This window comes from Mesoplodon bidens (genome assembly GCF_964165515.1).
Source record: "Mesoplodon bidens genome assembly, chromosome: 14".
Taxonomy (NCBI): Eukaryota; Metazoa; Chordata; class Mammalia; order Artiodactyla; family Ziphiidae; genus Mesoplodon; species Mesoplodon bidens.
This window is the reverse complement of record NC_138170.1, coordinates 54,509,333-54,529,259: the sequence shown is the minus strand read 5'-3', so window position 1 is coordinate 54,529,259 and position 19,927 is coordinate 54,509,333. Positions and strand designations below refer to the sequence as shown.

General features: G+C 53.2%; 1 protein-coding gene and 1 long non-coding RNA gene across 2 annotated transcripts in view; one reads left to right on the top strand and one right to left on the bottom strand.

The window, feature by feature from the left end:
- Positions 1-19,927, top strand: part of LOC308627589 (uncharacterized protein) — a gene marked incomplete at its 5' end in the record, with an annotated part of 129,931 nt that overhangs the window by 33,440 nt on the left and 76,564 nt on the right. The gene's annotated exons all lie outside the window — the stretch shown is intronic.
- On the bottom strand, positions 12,870-19,005 carry LOC308627729. Its single transcript, XR_014017427.1, has 3 exons — positions 18,993-19,005; positions 15,588-15,639; positions 12,870-13,062 (listed from the first exon to the last, which is right to left on the bottom strand). It is a non-coding gene; the product is annotated as an uncharacterized lncRNA (long non-coding RNA).

Sequence of the window (19,927 nt, the reverse complement as noted above, 5' to 3'; positions counted from 1 at the left end):
GTGGGTCTTAAGTCCCAGCCCTTCCTTCCCTCTCCTGTGGGCCTATGACTAGGGAGAAGTGGGGAGCTTTGAGTCTGGGGGTGGGGGGCAGAAGGAGCGAGGGGTGTACTCTGGAAAGAGGCTTACTTTAGAATCTAAGAAGAAAAGCACCAGCTCACAGCCCTCACCAGGTTCAACCATCCATCGCCTTTCTGGCTCTAACCAGCACAGCTGTCTGACGGTCGGGCTCACCAGCCTCTCCTCCCTGCTTGACTGTCGGCTGTGTGGCAAGGCTGTCCTTTCTCGCTGTGGCCTTTGGGGTTGCTCCCCACCCAGGCTCTCTTCCCTAACTGGCATGCTCACCTCCCACCTTGGCTGCTGCAGTCCAGGGAAAGGGCCATCCCCGTGAACATTTGCATCACAAAGCCATATTTTCCCATCAGCAAAATTGTTCTCAGGTCCTAAACTGAGGATCCACAAGCCCCACTGCCTGCAGGGACCCAGGAGGTAATGTAAGGAGAGGAGGGGACGGCCTCAGGGTTGAGGGCAGTGGGGAGGGGTGGCCCTGAGGCTCCCTGGAGCACATGCTCTGTCCACAGGGGTGACCCCTTCACAGCAGGAAAGGGTTACCATGTTTGGAATGCCAGCCCAGTGAAGCCAGTTCTTCTATTTTCACATCTGGACTTTTATGTGGACTCTCCTAATGTTACATGTTGGCAACCAAGTCCAGCTTAAAACATGGTGTGGGCCAAGCAAAACACGTCTGCTGGCCAGTCATGGCTCGGTTGCCCCTCTACTGGTGTGAAATGACGGGGAGCTTGTATTGTGGGTGTTCGGGGATGTACGTGGCGACGTCCAGGCCTTCGGCCCTCAGCTAACTGGGGAATCCCATCAGGTGCCATGAGGGCTCATGCTCTTTGCTAAAATCTGGACACAGCCCGTTTCCTGAGAGCCGGATGTTTAGCCTACACTGTCCTGGGGTAGCATAGGTTTGCTTGGTCTCCAGGGAGGGATGCAGACCCCTGTTTTTTTGCTGAGTGTTGTCCTGTGGAAGGCCCCTCTGGGGAGCCTGGGCAGGGAGGGCGGGCAGTGGCCATCCTGGGTCAGGATGCCTTATCCATGCAGGTGACAGATGGATGTCAAGGACGGCTTCCAGGGTTCGTGCAATGGGCGGGGGGATGTGGTACCTCCTCCGGAGAGGGGGAATACTGGAGAATCAATGCGTTTGGGGAAAACAGCCGGACATCTCTAGGTTTTTCCCCATTTTCCTAGGTCGTAAGGAAGGGGGAGGGCAGCTTTTGGCCTGAGATGGGGCGTTGCGATTGTGGCCTCTGCTTCAGCCCCTGTGTAGCCTCCAGGGGGAGGGGGAAGCAGGACCCAGAGCCCCAGTCTTGTCCCCAGAAGCTGTTCTTGGGCTCAGCCTGAGTCCCCAGGGACAGCCCGTCAGTGACACCAAACTTGGGAGGGATACTTATGTTGGTTTCACGGTCACTGAGGCTTCTGGGATCACCTGGTGTCAGGGAAAGAGCTTGGGTCCCAGCTCTGCACTTTATTAGCTTGTGACCTTGGCCAGTGATGTCACCTCCTGGGATTTAGTCCCTTGTCTGTAGATGGGTCTGTCTCGTTGGTCTGTAGCCTCCATCCAGCCTCCAAGTTCTCTGACAATGTCTGCTGCCAGCTGCTGCCGTAGCTCCATTTGACGTGTCTTTCAGAGCACGGATGGGACTCTTGCTTCACCCCTGACTCCCGAGTGTCCAGCAAGGCACAAGGCACATCGTAGGTGCTTAGCATGTCTTTGTTGAATAAATGAGCAAGACCAGCTCCCTGGCAGCAGGGAGCAGGCCACAAGCAGAGAACAAGGCAGGCAGGAGAGCCCCGGGGCAAGGGAACACTCTTGCTGCGGCTTCATCCTGGGAGCGAGGGTGCCTGCAGGCTGAGGGCTGCTGGGGCCTGGAGGCTGGAGCCCCATCTCCCAGCCCAGCATCTTCTATAGCCCGGCCCTGCCCCACCCTCCCCCAGAACTGCCCCACAGTGACCACTTTTCCAAGTCCTTTCACTGTCTCTGAATGCTTAAGGTTTTAAGATGCAGCCCTTTGGCGACATCACAGGGAGCAGCTGGACCCCGAGCCGGGCCAGGCTGGCATGTTGGAGGGCGAGCCTTTAGCTAGGACACACTCAGTCGCCAGTTCTCTGCTGCAGGCAGGAAGGAGCAGGCCCAGGCCCGGTCTCCGAGCTCTTGGAGGAGCACGAGGGGGAGACGGCCGTACCCTGGGCCCTCTGGGTAGCTTTGGGCTTTGCGGCTGCAGCTGTGGCCCCGGCCTGGGTTCTGGGCCTGAACAGCTCCAGGGGCCCCCGCTTTTCCTACGAGGCCTGTGTGGAGGGACGGGAAGGCCTAGGGCTGTGAGGGTTGGGCCGTCTGGGAGAATCAGCTTAACAGGGCGACAGTGGGGCTCTGGGACCTCAGGCAGGGGTCCTGGGGTGCACTTCCTCCGGCCGGCCTCGAGCACACTGGGGGCCTCAAGGAGCTCGCTGTCACCCCCACTGAGTGCCCGCACCCCGCTTCGGGGCAGCCAGGGGTCTCTTCTGAGTACCTCACCAGCCCCTCCCGCCCTCATCCCTGGGCGGCAGAGGAGTGAAGCGAGGGACCCAGGCTGAGCTGTGAGGGTGAGTCATCGGGAAAGCTCCTTGGGTCTTTGGATCTGGGGGATAGTGGATGTGAAACTGGACATTTTTCTTTCCTCCTCCACCCTCTTCAGGCCTCATTCTCCTGAAAATACCAGAATGAATAGGGATATAATGCACACTCATGTAGCCACAAACCGGTTTCCGAAATACAATTACAAATCCAGTCGAAGGCCTCCATGAGCACCTCCCAAACACAGCTCCCTTCCACTGCATTCCCCTCCTGCCCAAGAAGTAATTACTATCCAGTATTTGGCATCACAAATTTCTTTAACTTTTTACTACATATGCATGTTTTCTTGAAGTATTTACAGAATTGTTTTGCATGCTTTGAAACTCTGTGTAAATAATATCATTCTAATATGTATTCTTGTGCAGTCAGTTTTTGCCTCTCAATATGTTTAGGGATTCCAGCACGCGGACACGTGTGACTCTGGCTCGCTTATTTTCTACGCTATGTAGAATTCCACTGCGTGACTACATCATTTCTCCAAGGAAGCCTCCTCCCAGCCCGCTGAGGGGTGGCTCTTCTCCCTGGGGATGCTTCCTTGTGCAGGGAGCCCCAGCTCTGTGGATGCTCCCCGCCCCACGTTAGGGTGCCAGAGCCCTTCTTCCCCTCCCAGAACTGTTGCTTCACAGAGGAGGAATTTGAGTGGATTTCAGGCAACCTTGTGTTTGCCATAAATCAATGTTTAAAGTGAAACCCCAGCCCAATGGGGCTGCAATTGCAACCAGCTGAGTGCAGCCAGGCAGGCTGATTCGAACCTGGATGGAAGGAGCTGTGTGCTCCACATGGACAGGGTCTTTGACCGGGACGTGCTGGCAAGCCCTTCTCCAGTGCATGGGGAGACACTGGTGCGGCCACAGCCCCCGGCAGAGCCCCTGTGGTGACCCTGGCTCGAGGCCCACCCTCTTCTCTGCACTGACCACTCTTGCTTTGCCCAGTGGCATCCAGGGTGGGTTGGGCCACGTGGATGTGAGGATGGATGTTGTTGTATCAGCTTTGGGGGAGGGGAGTGAGGTTCTGGGACCTGCTCGGGGGCAGCCTGTCCTGATGGGCTTACATTTTAGACCCTTGAGAAGGACAGAGGCAGCAAGTCCCCACACTAGTTCAGACCCCGACCCCCAACACCCACTGCACCCAGAGCTCCCAGAGCCACACGATGACTTCTGTGCATCTACGTAATTCTGCCTTCGTGGGCCCTTTCCTCCATAAGAGAGTATTATAAATTATATTTTATGATTGTCTTGCTGTAAAGACTATGGTAGGCGCAATCATGGCTCTCAAAGATGTCTGTGTCCTACTCCCTGGAACCTGTGAATATGTCACCTTACATTGCAGAGGTGCTTAAGTTAAGGATCTTGAGATGGGGGATCATTCCGGACTATCGGGGGGGTGCCTAATGTGATTATAGGGCCTTCATGAGTGGAAGAGGGTGCAGGAAATTCAGAGTCAGAGTGGGTACATGTGAGGACTCAGCCCACCTTTGCTGGCTTGGAAGACGGAGGAAGAAGCCTTGGAATCAAGCAATGGCGGCAGCCTCTAGAAGCTGGAGGAGGCAATGAAACAGGCTCTCCTGAGAGTCTCCAGAAGGAGCACTTTCTTGCCAACACCTTGATTTTAGCGCCGTGAAATGCATTTTGAACTTCTGACCTCCAGACCTGTAAAATAATAAATCTGTGTGGCTTTAAATCACTAAGTGTATAGTGACTTGTTACAGGAGCAATAGAAAAAGAGGAGGAGAGAGGCAGCAAGCCTCCATGCTTGTCCAGACCCCAGCACTGAACACCCGCCGCACCCAGAGCTCCTTTGCTTTTGTGGGATTCTTCCTCCATAAAAAAATATTTAAAATTATACTTTATTCTAAATAAATAATATTGAGACTGTGCTGGTATAAAGGTGAATATCATCGAGACTGGATTCATCATTATATATTCATTATTATTATATATTTTTTAAATTCCTGATTTTAAAAGAAATGAAAACACTTCGGGGGTCCCCTAAAAGTATCATGGGCCCTGGGCCTGCCAAGGGAGAAGTCTACCCTGATGGCTGCTGCGGAGCCTCCAACACCCTCCCTCTATGGAGACTGCGACCCCTCTCTTCTCCAGGACACTTTCCCTGCATGGCTGGAGGGGAGGTGGACGTGGCTCCCCTAAGCCCCAACCTCCCCAGGCCTCTTCTCCCATCATGGGGGCTTGGGTGCCATGTGAACAGAGGGCTTTGTGAGTGGCCCGCCTCATGGGGGGCAGGGGGCAGCCTGAGTTCTCTACACAGGGCCACGGGGCAAATCCTCCTCAGTGCCTTTGTTTGGTATTGGGTGGGTGGCATTTCCAGATCGCCCTGTACTGGGATTGTTAAAGGACTGTAGCCTATGGTGGGGAATCCACCCTAGGGCTTGTCCAAGGTGAAGGTGGGATCTTCTGTGTACAGGTCAAGGGTGTGTTAGTCTGCATTATCAGGGCCATTGGATGGTTCCCCATCCCAAGGGGTTTATCTTGAGGGAAACCCTGATTCTATCTTGGGGATGAGGCAATGGGATCGTTACAGTAACTAAGGAAGGGGATGTATTAGCTCAGGTTGCCGTAACAAAATACCACTGACCGGGTGGCTTAAACAACAGAAATGTATTTTTTCATGGCTCTGGAGGCTAGAAGTCCAAGAGCAAGGTGTCAACAGGTTATGTTTCCTTTGAGGCCTCTTTCCTTGTCTTGCAGGTGGCCACCCTTCTTGTGGCTTCTTGTGGACACCCCTGGTGTCCCTCTGTGTGTCCAGATCTCCTCTTATATGACACCAGTCAGATTGGATTAGGGCTCACCCTAAGAACCTCATTTTCACTTAATAACCTCTTTTTTTTAGTTAAATTAAATTTTTTTTTTGCGGTACGCGGGCCTCTCACTGTTGTGGCCTCTCCCGTTGTGGAGCACACGTTCCAGACGCGCAGGCTCAGCGGTCATGGCTCATGGGCCCAGCTGCTCCATGGCATGTGGGATCTTCCTGGACCGGGGCATGAACCCATGTCCCCTGCATCGGCAAGTGGACTCTCAACCACTGAGCCACCAGGGAAGCCCCACCTCTTTTTTTTTTAGTTAAAAAATTTTTGGCTGCGTTGGGTCTTCGTTGCTGCGCGCGGGCTTTCTCTAGTTGCGGCAAGCGGGGGCTACTCTTCGTTGCGGTGCGTGGGCTTCTCATTGCGGTGGCTTCTCTTGTTGCAGAGCACAGGCTCTAGGCGTGTGGGCTTCAGTAGTTGTGGCACTTGGGCTCAGTAGTTGTGGCTTGCAGGCCCTAGAGCGCAGGCTCAGTCGTTGTGGCGCACGGGCTTGGTTGCTCCGCGGCACGTGGGATCTTCCCAGACCAGGGCTCAAAACCTGTGTCCCCTGCATTGGCAGGCAGATTCTTAACCACTGTGCCACTGGGGATGCCCAGTTAGCCATATTGACTGAGTCTGAGCCAGGTCATGTGACTGTCACACTTTCATGGATTAAGTTGAAGGATGGGGGGGCAGGTCATGTGACTCCAACAACCTTTTAGACTGGGCTGGTCATGTGGCTATGGCTTCTCTTGGTCTTGTAATGACCATATTCCTTCTAACATTGATAGAATCTACTTTCAAAGGCTCTCCAATCTATAGAGGGAAATATGAGGCGTGGTCTTGAATTATCCCTGTTCTGACCATCCAAGAACTGTCTGGGAGCCTGGTGGCCAAAGCTGGCATGACCACACGATCCTCCTCACTGCCCCAGGGGCTTCTGGAGCCCAACCACCTCTGCTAGAAAGCTCTATCTCATTGCATATCTCATTGCCTTGAGCACAGGGCATCTGGTTCCCGATATCCCCATTCAGGGGCTGGCTTTTGCAGGGGAGGTTGGGAGAAGGGAAGGAAGAGGGAAAGGAGTCAGGGAAGCCCAGAGTCATAGAGGCGCCAGTGGGGGCCAGTGGGGGCCAGGGCGGCTGGCTGGGGGCCGAGGGAAGGAGACCTGCAGCCCTCGGGTGAGCTCTGTGAGCTAGGAGCACGGCGGTGTCCTCATGGCTTGCCTGTCCTCCTCTCTGCCGGGTTCCCCTGTGAGAGACCCTTGGGGGCTTCTGAGAACTAGGCTTGTGGTGGGGAGAGTAGAGGGGGTGAAGCTTCTCAGCCACCTCAGATTCTACCAGAGAAGTGCACGAATCGTTTAGGGGCCACATCCCAGAGAGAGACCACCACTCCCCTGCATTCTCTCCAGGTTGAGTTTTCAGCTCCTAAGTCTTGGCTCCCCAAATGCCAAAGGTCTGACTCAGTCAAATCGCAGTTCAAACCAGTGCTTGCGCTGCTCTCTCTCCCCTAGCCCACCACGCTCCATCCTACAGCCACCCTGGAAGGTGGATATCATCCTCATTTCACAAACGTGCAAACACAGACTGCGGTCAGGTGGCCTGCCCCAAGTCCCACGTCCAGTTCTCATAAGGCAGAGCGACACTGGGACCCGGGCCCGTGTGACTCCCCGGCTGGGAGTGCAGCTGTTTGCTTGGCTCTGCACCATCAGAGCCTGTACTACACGCGTCACTGCTGCCCTGCAGCTACTTGCCTGGTGCCCTGGCCCCTGGCTGGCCCTGCTGGGCTGTGGGATTGTGGATGAGCACTTCCCCCAACTTCTCCTTTGCTTCTTTCCCCTCCCGCTGTTCCAGAAGGCAGGACCCCCACGTTCTCAGTTCCAAGACTGGCAGACAGACAGCACCCAAGTACTGAGCAGACCTTTCCGAAGGGACAGTGAGGCCCTTCCCATGTTGCTACCCAATGGGCAGACATGGACCGCTGCAGCCACCGTGTTCCAGAAGCCCAGAGATGTGTGGCATCTGGTGTGTCTACTCCTTCTCTCCCTCCCCGTAGGGTCTGTTTCTGTCCCTACACTGGGCCACAGGTGGGGGCAGGATGATCGGAACGCTTTTATTTTGTCTGTGCTAAAAAGTGTGCTATCTCTTGGGGCTGAGGCTGTTTGAAGATGAGCTGTGAAAAATGATCTGGCCATGCTTCAAATCAGGTCTTGGCCCTTCCTGACCTGCTCTGGGGAGAGGAGGGATGGGCTCTTTTTTTCTCTCTCTTTTTTTTTTTTTTTGCGGTACGCGGGCCTCTCACTGTTGTGGCCTCTCCCGTTGCGGAGCACAGGCTACGGACGCGCAGGCTCAGCAGCCATGGCTCACGGGCTCAGCCGCTCCGCGGCACGTGGGATCTTCCCGGACCAGGGCACGAACCTGTGTCCCCTGCACTGGCAGGCGGACTCTCAACCACTGCGCCACCAGGGGAGCCCGGGATGGGCTTTTTGCCAGAGATTCGGCCCCATCAGAGGTGGCTGGACCACCCAGCCCACCAGCAACAGGGTGTGTGGTGTGCGTGTGCGTGTGCGTGTGTGCTTGTGTATGCATGTGTCTGTGCAGGTCTGCATTTACTTGTGTGTTTGTGTGCGCACGTCTCTCTGTGTTTACACACGTACTCCTGTCTGTGCATATGTGTACATACATGCATGTTTGTGTGTGTGGGGTAAATGGTGATATGTATGCCTGTGTCTGAGACCATGTGCTTGCTCACCTGTGTGTTTGTGTGTGCCTGCACACGTGTGTGCCCTCCAGATGAATGGCAGGATGTACACCAGGCACTAGCTGGCTGAGGGTTGAATCTTAGGTCTTGCCTCAGGTTTCCAAATGGCCCACATGTAACCCTTCACCCTCCCCTGTGGCTGTTGAGCTCTCTGCCCCTGGAGACCAGAGAACTTTCCTTTGGAACCCAGCGGGCCTCACTGCCTGGGGAGGGCAAAAAGCTACTTCCAAAAGCAAACAGGATCAGTGTCATGCTGGGGAGCCTGGAGCCAGCAAGACCTAGTTTAATTCTGAAGGAATGTGTGCGGGTTCCTGCCCAGCAGAGCAGGCCATGGCCGGACTGGGAGTGCGGAGCACCAGCCGCAGTGGCTGCCCTTGGGGGAGGGAGCTTGGCTGGCCAGGCACACACCTTCCAGGGGCGGTCAGTCACACAGACTTGTGCGGCTAGAGTGGGCTAAGGGTGAGGGAGGCCTGCAGTGCTTGGTGGGTAGCATATGGTACAGAGAAGCGGCAGAGGAGTGGTCCCTGGGGACTGTGGTCATCAGGGAAGTCTTCTCGGGGTGCGGGTTTACCTGGGCCGTGAAGGGTGGGGATGATGTGGAGGGAAAGAGGTCATTTCAGGAAGAGGAGAGGGCTTTGCAAAAGGCGCAGAGATGGAAAAGGGCAAGGCCTTTATGGTGTGAAAGTGCTGACACTGGTCCAGAGGGAGTCTGGGGGGAGAGAAGGGGGAATTAAAACTCCTGTCCACACAGGGGTTCGAATGCCAGCCAGAGTTCATCCTTAGGTAGTGGGGAGCTATTGAAGATTCTTGAGGCAGACAGCGACCTGCTGAAAGACTGGCCAGGTGGTCAGGTCACGTGGTAGGTGGGGATGGAGGCTGGGACAGCAGAGCAGAGTGGAGGCAGTGGGTGTTCGGGGTGGCGAAGCCTGGGGATGAGCGGGGTCAAAGGTGGCAGAACTAACTCTACTTCACGTTGTATGACTCTTGGACGCTCTTCAGGTCTTGTTGCTGTGTTTGGATTCCCCTGACCGGAGAACACTGTCAGCCTGTCCTCCCCAGCTGGCCAACGGAACCAAATGGGCCTGGGAGACAGAGGCCAGGCCCCGAGCCAACCCAGGCCCCAGCCCCTCCTTCACCACCCTGCCCATTGTTGTCCTGACCCCTGCAACGGGCCTCTGGGTGTCTCATCCACCTGGAACCGAAAAGTGGCATCTGTCGCTGGGGGCAGGTGTCACCCCAGGGCGGCAGAGGCAAGTCCAGGGGAGCCCTTGAGCATGAACACGGCCATGTGAATGTCAGTGTGGCCCAGGCTGGGCGTGGACATGAGTGTGAGCTCCATCCAGTCATTATAGGGGGTGTGGGACACCGTCCAGCCTGAGTCTGTATGTGTACAGCTCAGCATGAGTGCGCACACAGCCTAGCCTGCACGGGCCCGGTGCCTAGCACATAGTGGGTACCTGTGTTTGTTGGGTGAGTCAGTGTGAATGTAGGCACAGCCCAGACCCCTGGGGCAGACAGAGCTCCAGAAGCAGCAGCTGGAACTGTCCTCACTGCATCACCTGGGCAGGGCTGCCTGGCCTCCTCAGTGGGTGGACACTGGCTCAGCTGTCCCTACCCCGGCCCCCCAGGCTTGATGCAGGCTTGATGGCGCAGTCGGGCTGGGGCCGTGACTCCACCCTGTCCCTCCCCTCTGTTCCCCTGCCTCTGTAGGCTGGAACTACGGCCTCCTTCAGCCATTCTGAGCCCAGTGCTTCCTATAATTGTGAGGTAAAGCAGCGAGAACATCCTGGAAACTGGCCCTAGCCTGGGGCTTGGGGCAGCTCCTGGCCTTGGGAAGGTCCTGGGGTGATGGGGGCAGGAGTCCACTCTCTTCTGTGGTCTGGCTGAGCAGACACAGGCTTCCCTTCTGGAGACGAAGATGAGTTCAGTCTTCAAGAGGCAGAGTCATGAGCTGCTGTGAATTTTTTTCCAAGCTGGGAAGAGTGAACCTCTCTGGCAGGCATGGTGATGGGATCCCTGTGCATGCAGGACCCTGAGGCTCCTATACTCCTGGGCCCTGGCCTACCACATGGGCTCCTAGGTCAGGGTCCCCTGGACGCATGGCCTGCCCAGCCTCTGGTGCCCACCCCTTCTGTAAAGGGGTCTCCAGAGCCAGGTGTTCTTTCCTGGAGACGTCCTGGTGGCCCTGGGGGAGATGGAGGTGGCCCTGGTGTTTGACAGGAGCACTTAGTGTCTTATCAGGCCCAGCCCAGCCCGAGTTATGCAGGCAGGCCTGAGCAGGCTCAGGTCCTGCCCTGCTCCCTGCTTCTCTCCCTCCCTGTCCCATTCCCCAGCCTCATGTCTGTCCCTTTACCCTCTGCCTCTCCCTTCCCAGGAAGCTGGAGTGTGTAGCCCTCGTCTGGCCAGCTGGCTTTTTCAGGTTCTAGCTGCTCTGGGGGCTCTTTTCCTTCATGGGTGTTGCTGCACAGACTGCTCAAGCCTCTGCAAAACTCGTCATCTGGCTGGTTGCAGAGTCTCCTTAAATCTACTCTGAGCTGCGTGTACTGTCATCCTCTTGGCACCTTTGAGGAGTACGTTTCTGTTTGCGATGGTCTCATCTCGACGTACAGTCAACGCAGTGCCGGGCTCCACTGTGTTGGAGCCTGAGGCAAAAGGAAAAATCAGTAATATGGATCCTGTCTTTATTGAAAAATCTGGTATTTCATTCATCCACCGTGGATATTTTGCATTAGTTTTGGTGTTTAAAAGTATTGCATTAAAATATGTTTTGTCTTGCCTACTGACTTTTCTGGTGTCCCTAAGGGTTTGCACCTGAGGAGAGTGCAAAGAGAAAGGATTCCTTGGTCTGGGCCCTGGAACATCCAGGACTGGAAGTTGACTGGAACTCTTCCTTTCTAGGAGTGGCTTGTAGAGGCCGGAGCCTGTGGGTGTGTGTGAGGGGGTGGGGGAAGGAGGGAGAGAAAACGACTGACAGATTTCAGAGCTTCTGCTAATGTTTCCATGGAGCTGAGGGGCAGGGCCTGGGGAAGGGGCCCAGCCCAGGGTTCCACCAAGGGGGAGGGTGGGTCTTTGCAGTGGAAAGAGAAGCAGGGAGCAGGGTTAGGATGGAGGGGGAAAAAAAAAGTCTGTGAAATGAAGTGAAAAGAATTCATTTCTATGGAGGTGGGCTTGAGGGGATGAGACTAGAAAATGTAACGGCTGGGAGGCCTTTACAGAGCCACAGGGGGTCGTGAAGCCCTCCACCACCCCGACCTTCAATGGGGTTCGCTCCATATGCACTGGCCTTGTGCGAGTGAGTTTTTGCTGGGGGAGTAATGGAAAGGGGTGGATCCCGGGCTTCGAGCCTGTCTGTGTGGAAGTGGGGCTGAGAACATGGGGCAGGGATGCTATCTGCCTGCTGAACTTTTCAGCGGAAGCCAGTGCCGAGAGGCAGAACTGTATTGGGCAGGTATGAGTGACAGGATTTGGGCTGGTTCTCCTGGAATCTCCAAGGGCAGGCATCTTGGCGTGTGTGTCTATGTCTTGTCAGTTTGAGGATTGCCAGGCCCCTGGCTTGCTGCCCACTTTGAGACCTTTGAACGTTTTTTTCCTCATTAGCTTCTTCTCCAGAGGGTCGACGGGGGTGAGCAGGGGAGCCCCAGGCTGTGGTGAGGGGCCAGGGCAGCTGGCCTGGGGCCTCGGATGGGCCTCTGTGCTCTGGAGCAGCCTTTCCTGCCTCCTCGGGCTCAGGGTGTACTGGACCCAGCCTGCATCCTCAGCTTATAACCCTACCCGGGCTGCGCGCGCACACACACACACACGCACACACACACACACACACACACACACATTCCTAGGGTGCTAGTGTCAGGGTATGTGTGTGTGTGAAGAGCATCAAGGCCGCCTGACCCCTGCAGTCAATTCCCCTTGTCTTGCGCTGTCACTCCCTCCTCCGTCTTGGAAGGGGGTGGAGTCTCCTCGGAGAGGGTCTGGGGAATTGGGAGCCACTCGGCTCCCAGCATACCAGCTAAATAGAGGGCGCCTGTGGGCTTCCCTGGTGGTGCAGTGGTTGAGAGTCCGCCTGCCGATGCAGGGGACATGGGTTCGTGCCCCGGTCCAGGAGGGTCCCACGTGCCGCGGAGCGGCTGGGCCCGTGAGCCATGGCTGCTGAGCCTGTGCGTCCGGAGCCTGTGCTCCGCAACGGGAGAGGCCACAACAGTGAGAGGCCCACGTACCGCAAAAAAAAAAAAAAAAAAATAGAGGGTGCCTGGACTGATCCTGCAAAGGCTGAAGGTGGGTTAATAATGGAGAATTGTGGGGCCTGACTCCTGTTACCTCCGGCTGGGGTCTGTGGCTACATTAACCTAAGAAAGCAACCCTGCCCCTTACCCTGAAGTCTCTACCCTCTCCCTCCACGTGGGAGCTCCTACCTGGCTCAACAGAGGTGGAGGGAGGACCCCCTTTCTCCCTCCACCCTGTAACCACCCTGCTTGTTGGGATTCAGCCCCAAGGGCTTGCCTCCTACAGGATGCTTAGGCACATGCTCCCTCTCTGGTCCACAAACTTCCCATCTTTTGTTTATTCTGGTGTTTCCCTGGTCATAAAACTCATTTATACTAATTGTAGGAAACATGGAAAATTGGGAAAGCATAAAGTAGAACATCGTAGTGGCTTAAACCCGGCTCTTGGAGATCCACACCGTTGTCCATTCGGAATGCCCCCCACGTTTGAGTTCCCGTTGGCTGTGGGTGCCCTATACTTGTCACAGCACCTTCCTGTTCTTGTCACATTCGATCTTCTGGCACAGCCTTATGAAGGGCCATCAGCAGTCCCCGTTTTCTCCTTTTTGTAGCTGGGAAGTTGAAGCAGAAAAGTAAGACTTGTCCCGATGTGTACCCTGCCTCGTCCCACCCAGGCCTCCTGAGCACGCTGTCCCACCAGCTTCTCAAACCTGCTCATAAGCCTGAGCTGGGGGCTGTGAGCCCCTCTGCACAGTGGACAGCCTTTCCAGCCCCCTGCCTGCACGCAGTCTTCCCTGTGGGGCTGGCTTTGAGCCTCACCCACCTGCCTGGGGGATGATGCATCACAAGCTTAGTGAGGTTCGGGGGGAGGGGGTGGGGAGGCGGAGGGAGGGGGCAGATTTCAACGGCATGCCTCTTGGAAACCACATCAAATGGTGCAGCTAGGAATTAACAAATAAATTTGGGAGACAAGTCAATTACCCTCCCTCCGTGCCCCTGTCCCTGGGGGCAAACAGCGGTCTGTGGTTCCCAGCCTGAGCACGCCTTTGCAGGGGCAGGCCCAGCCAGCGCTGCAGCTGGCTTCTGTCAGATTAACTGGGCGAGATGTGACAGGCCTCTGTCCTCTGGGGAAATGGCTCCCTTCCTGGGAGGTGGTGAGGACATTCCCAGGTTACTCTGTTCTTACCCTCTCCGCGCCCCTCCCTGTCTCACTGCCTCATGGGTGTCCACCTCCACCCCACCCCCCCCAAACACAGTCTCCTGCTCAGTTAGTTACAGGCCCCAAGGTCCACTGTGGTCACTGATCACCATGATGCCTTCAGAAGATGCCCGTGAAATGCATTTACTGAGGGAGGGCCACCTTGTTCGTCTCTGCCAGACACATTAGCACCATGGTTATTATTTTAAAACTCAGACTAACTGCTTGTTGCCATAGAAAGCATTTATTTACTTGGCAAATATTTTTAAATGCTGCTTTGTGGCAGAGGTTTTGCTAGTTTTTGCTAGTTGTAGAGATACAGAGAAAAGAGACACGCCCTCACCCTCTAGGAGCTGGCAGTTCTGTGGGGAAGTCAAACACAGACAATGACTGTGCAGGAAACTGCGGGAGGAAAAGTGGGGGGCACCTAGCCTGGGGCTTGGGGGGCTTCTCAGTAGGGATGCCCACCCAGGCTGCATCCTGAGGGATGAGTTGACATTGAGACTGGGGGATGGAGAAATGCTGTTCCAGATAGAGGGAACAGCATTTGCAAAGTCTCAGGCAGGGGAGGGCCTTGAGCTGGATCACAGGATGTGAGCGGAGCAGGGGCAGGAAGAGAGGCAGAGGCTGGCTTGTGTGCAGCCTTGAGATATCTATATATCTATCTCTCTATCTCTCTATCTATCTATATATTAACAGGGTTGCATGAGAGGGCGGTGGTATGTAACCCTCTTTCCTTAAGTCTTTTTAACGTGATTAGATTATAGATTCTTATCAACTTTCTGTGTGTGTTGGGTGAGTAGGGTGTTTTTTCTGTTTAGAAACAACAACACAACTCCTTAGAACCCAGCAGACTACAAAGGGAAAGCAGTGGTCTTCAAAATATAAGAGCAGCATCATGGAAAAATGAGCTCCCCCTCTGACATTTGTTGCCACTGAATTTTCTATGGTTGCATTAAGTAGGAGTGTTCTTTAGATCAATGATTCTCAAATTTTAGTATGCATATGGTGTTTGGGATCTCTCCTGGAGATTCTGAGTCAGTGGGGTCCAGCAATGTGCATTTTTAAGAAGCTTCCATGGTAAATCATATTCGGTCAGTAGAACGTGCTTTGAAAAGCACATTCCTAGAACCTGAATTAACTATTTCGTCGTCCTGGGGAATTTGCTTGCAATTCAGGAGGCTGCCACCAGATGGCAGTGGTGCTTTGTGATGGATCTAAGCAGAGAGGCTCTCCCCCCCCACCCTCCCATGTTTGCTGGAGACACAGTTCTTTATTGCAAGAATGTACAGAAAATAATTATACAATTATTGGTAATGAAATATGAAATTTCAGAGCTTAATTTTAAATTTACCCTTCAAACATTAAAGCTGAACTTTCCAACACGGTGGCCACTGGACATGTGTGGCTTTTCAGCACCTGAAATGTGCTTAGTCTAAACTGAGATGTGTTGAAAGTATAATAAACACGCTGAATTTCAAAGACTTAAAAAAAAAAGGAATGTAAAATATCTAGTTAACAATTTTATCATGATTTCATATTGAAATTATAATATTTGGTATTAAAGTTGTATTATTAAAATTAATTTCATCATTTGTTTTTACTTTTTTTTTTTTTTTTGGTCCCACCTTGCAGCACGTGGGATCTTAGTTCCCCAACCAGGGATTGAACCCGTGCTCCCTGCAGTGGAAGCATAGAGTTTTAACCACTGGACAACCAGGGAAGTCCCCATTGCTTTTTACTTAAAAAAAAATACTAGAAAGTGTAAAATTACGTATGTGGCACACATTCTATTTCTATTGGACAGCAGTGTATGAGAAATCACCTAAATTAATTTCTTCATTTTGAAAGTGAGGGAATTAAGGCCAAAAGTTTGATGGAAGAGTGCCAGACTTGAAGTCAAAAGACCTCCACTTAAGTTCTAGACTAAATACTCACTGCATGCTCTTGGGCAAGTCGGTGTACCTTCATTTAGCCTCCATTTCATCATCTGTAAAGAAGGCATAATTACAGCAACCCTACTCACTTAAAAGAGTTATGTAAAAGACCTATGAGATAATGAGTCCGTAGCTTGTGTAAACTCTTAAGCATCACAAAGAGATCAAATTACTATTGTTGTGGTTACTGATAACCACTAAAACCCTGGTCCTATAGTCTCACAGTCCTTGAAAGCACTCCTGGCACGAAGGTCAATGGATTGGGGCACTTCCCGACTCTTAGGAGTTTACAACCGAGTTAAGGAGTTACTACATACACTTAGGAAATGTAAAATGACAAAAGAATAGTGATTCAAGTAAGTAATGGGAAATGCCACAAGGTGTATATAGTTAATAGTGAGTCATTTCTTTTTTTAAAAAAAATTTGCATTTATTGAGCTGGGACAATAGGATTGAAAGGTTGGAGTGGGGGAAGGGACAGTACCAAAAAAGAATAACATTTAGTCTCTGTTTGCAAAGAGGTTTATCATCTAAGGGGGCAGAAAGGAGACACAAATGATACGCCAGCCTCAGGAGCTCTCAACGGAACATTGGTATTAGGAATGAGTGACAGGGGCTGCCAGTTCCTGACCAACTCTCCCCTTTCCTCTTCTTCCTTACTATATAACATCTGGACTCTTTGGGGAGTTGGCAATTAGCCCAGCTAAAATACTACATTTTTCAGCGTCATTTGAAGCCAGGGGTAGCCATGTATGCAGTGCTGAATAATGAGATGGAAGCAGAAGTTGGATTGGGCTTCCATGAAAGCTCCTTTAAAGGTGGGGGACATTTAGCCAGTGTGCACACAAGAGCCCTTGACCCTCCCTCTTGCCTGGAGGGTGGGTGTGATGGTAGTGACTCCAGCAACTATTTTGTAATCATTAATGTAAAAGTCATACCCTATGGTAGCAGAGGAGAAAGCTGGAATGAGCCTGGGACCTGGACAACATCATGGGGATGCTAGACTGTCCTAAATTTCCAACCTTTGATCTTCTAATTATGTGAGAGAAAAATGAGCCCTATTTTGTTTAAGCCACTGTTATTTGGGTTTTCTGTTCTATGCAGCCAACCCAATTCCTGAATGACACCGAGCATATTAGTGTATATGTCAAGTCTCTTGAGTTCCATGTGTCTGTGGCAAGGAGACTCTAGGGGATTTTATTGGGGTCTGGGGCTGGAGAGTCACATGAGATGGATAGGGCCACTCTTAAGTGCTAACCCAGCAGGCTGGCTGGTGGTGAAGTGTCTATTTAGTGGACACTTCCTCAGAAGAATGTAGATAGTGATAGCTCTAAGAATCCCAAAGAAGGAGAAAACAGGAATACCACAAGAAGTAACATTTAAGAGAAGTGGATATTTAGGTACTGACCTTACTTCTTATCTTCTCTGCAAATGGGTCTAGGTGATGTAAGGGGGAAATGTAATTGGCAAAATATATTGAGTTTGAACTGATTTCTTAAAAAAAATTTTTTTTTGGTTAAAACACATAGTACAAAAACTGATCTCTTTTAAATATCACCCTTTCAGTCATATTTTCTTGCATCTTTCACTTCAGAAGATGAGCCATCAGACATTGCCACAGGGAAGGGGTGGGAGAAACGGTCATCTTTGGGGCTCAAGCTGACTTTCTTGACCTCATTATTGAAACAATGGGGTGGAAATCCGGGCTTTGTGGAAATAGAGGGATGGCTAACAGATCCTTCTTTAGCATATTCAGGTCAGGTTTGGTGGATTAGATAACAGAGTTTACCTCTCCCCAGGTGGGGAAGGCTCAGGTGAGGACAAAGAGGAAGTGGAGGGCCCCTCCTTCCAAGCCCAGGGATTATGGAGGAATCTTTGTAAGAGTGTGGCAGGGGGTGAGAAGTGTGTGCTCTGCTTTCTTCTATCCTGGCCCTATTCAGGTCCTGGTTTAGGGGATGCTGAGGGTAGAGGGGCATTACGCTGCCTCATGGGGTGTTAAAGGAGGTCTTCCCCCTGCACTAAGCTGTGGGTGGCCACATCAGAGTAAATGTGGAGGCACCGTGTGGTTAGGCAGAGGTAGGGCCCGAGGTCAGCTTTCTCCAGCTGCCTTGGTGTCTGTGCTGTGTGCATAGGCTCTGGAAGTGTCCACATGAGCCCAAAGGAGCCTGGAAGTTAGCTGAGAGTGTGACTGGGAAGCTTACCAGAGGGTTTGTGGCAACAAGAGTAAAGTGCCCTATCGCTGAGGGTCACAGGGCAGACCACCTGTACTGGGCACCAGATGAGAGTCACAGTTGGACCTTAGGGGATCATGGGTGAGGTGAGGACCCTACCCGAGACAAAGAAAGCAGAGTGGGATTCTCTGGCCATGGACTTTAGGCAAGTGGACCAGAGATACTACTTTGGAGGATTTGGAGGACGACAAGGCTTGTACCAGTCAGCTCTGGCTAGGTAAGGCCTCAGTAACAAACAGCCTGCATCTCCACGTCTTCAAACGTAGCATTTTATTTTGCATTCACATTACTTGTTAATGGCTGCCGTTGGCTGGGCTCTGCCCCACATGTCTTCTTAGTCTGGGACCCCACTGTGGGACATGCCCTCCTCAGGGCAGGGGAAAAGAGTAAGAGGCTGGTGGAAACCAACACTGGTTTCTTAACGCATCTGCTTGGACATGGCACATGTCACCTGCCCTCATGTGCCACTGGCCAAGGCAAGTCACACGGTGGCCATATCCGTGGGGTGGGAAAGGATGGTCCTCCCATAGAAGTCGCTGCAAGTCCCATGGCCACGAGCAGGGATGTATCACCCTCTTTCAGGAAGGGAGAGAGAGGAGTTGCAGATAAGAATAGAATCTACCACAGGACTAGGCTGCTTTTCCATCAACACAAATTCACATCAGTAGTCCCCTCCCCTCGCCCTGAATCCCCAGACATCTTGAAGAGAGCGGGGGGAGCTGAAAGACCGAGGGTTTCCTGCAGAGGCTGAAAGGACAGCTTGGGTCACTGACCCAGGCTCCGTTTGCAGGGCTGGATGAGCTGTGGGGTGAAGTGCTTGTGAAGCCCAGATCCCCAGGGGGAAAAGCTGTGTGTTGTAGGTTGACCTTGGTGCGAGCCACTCTGTCTTCCTGCTCCAGCACTGAAGCAGACCCGGGGCTCTGTGTCCCCTTGGCCTCACCGTTACCGGCCCTCTCCCAGTGAGCGCACACAGACCCCCATGGATGTCTCTGCAGGAGGTGTTTTCCCCAAGCTGATAGCATCAACCTGTTCTTTACCTCAAACCTGTTTTTAAAAGGACTTTCCTGTTTTTTTTTTCTTCCCTTAATGACAGAATATTTTTATAACATACTTTGAACAGAATAAACAGAACCTAGCAAGACAGTTATTAAAGAGCTATAAAGTGGTTTCCTCACCTTTGCCTTCTTTCATTTCTTCCTCTTTCAGATGGGTGGGGCTCGGTGGAGTCTCAGTGGATGATCCTGGGCGAAGGAGCTGTGAATTAGTGAGGGGCCATCTGACGAGGTGCCCGCATCCACCCTACATGTAAAGGAGCTGGGCCCCCCTCCCCCAGCCCTTCGGGCACATTCTTGCTCGGCCACGTTTTGTTCATTTATAGGCTGCTGAGCACTCCGTTCTCGGGTGCTGGGGCCACCAGGCTGGGCTGATTTTACAGCCGGTGCAGGTTGTCACACCCAGTGGACGTGCAGGCAGTGGGAAGGCCTCTCTCCCATCACTTCATCTCACCCCGCTTTCAAGATGCCTGATATCCCACCATTAGAACCCCACGCCTTCTGGCTGAACATGGATGTTGGGAAGGTCCCACATTAAGCTGAGAAGACCTTGGTATAATGAGTCCCTCGTGATCACTAGAGCCAGGGCTGCAGGAAGGCACTGGGGACTTTGGGAAGCGAGGAGAGGTTCCTGGAGGTGGGACAGGGGCCACAGAAAGGGGTGGGGAGAGTGACCCAGGTGAGAGTCCACCCCTGCCCTCTGCTGCTTCTGTCTCTAGCAGGCCTGGGCCACCCCCTACAGTTGCAGCAGAAAAGGCTGCAGCCCAGAATGGGCACAGAGGTGAGTCCGTCTGGCTTGTGTCCCCGGGCAGGTGGAGGACTGGAATGGGGGAGCACCTGGGGGGATAAGCTGAGTCTCCTTGCTCCCAGCTGGGCTCCTGTGGAAGGGTGGGTCTGAGGGGTCACACACTGCCCTGCCCCCATAGGGTGTCTTTGCTGGGGGCTGGGTGGTCAGGGAGGAGGGCCCTGGTCCCAGGAACACTTCCTGCCCTGGCTGAGGCCTGGGCATCTCTGCGTGGGGTATGTGAGTGGGGTGGGGATTTGAGGAGGAGGCGAGA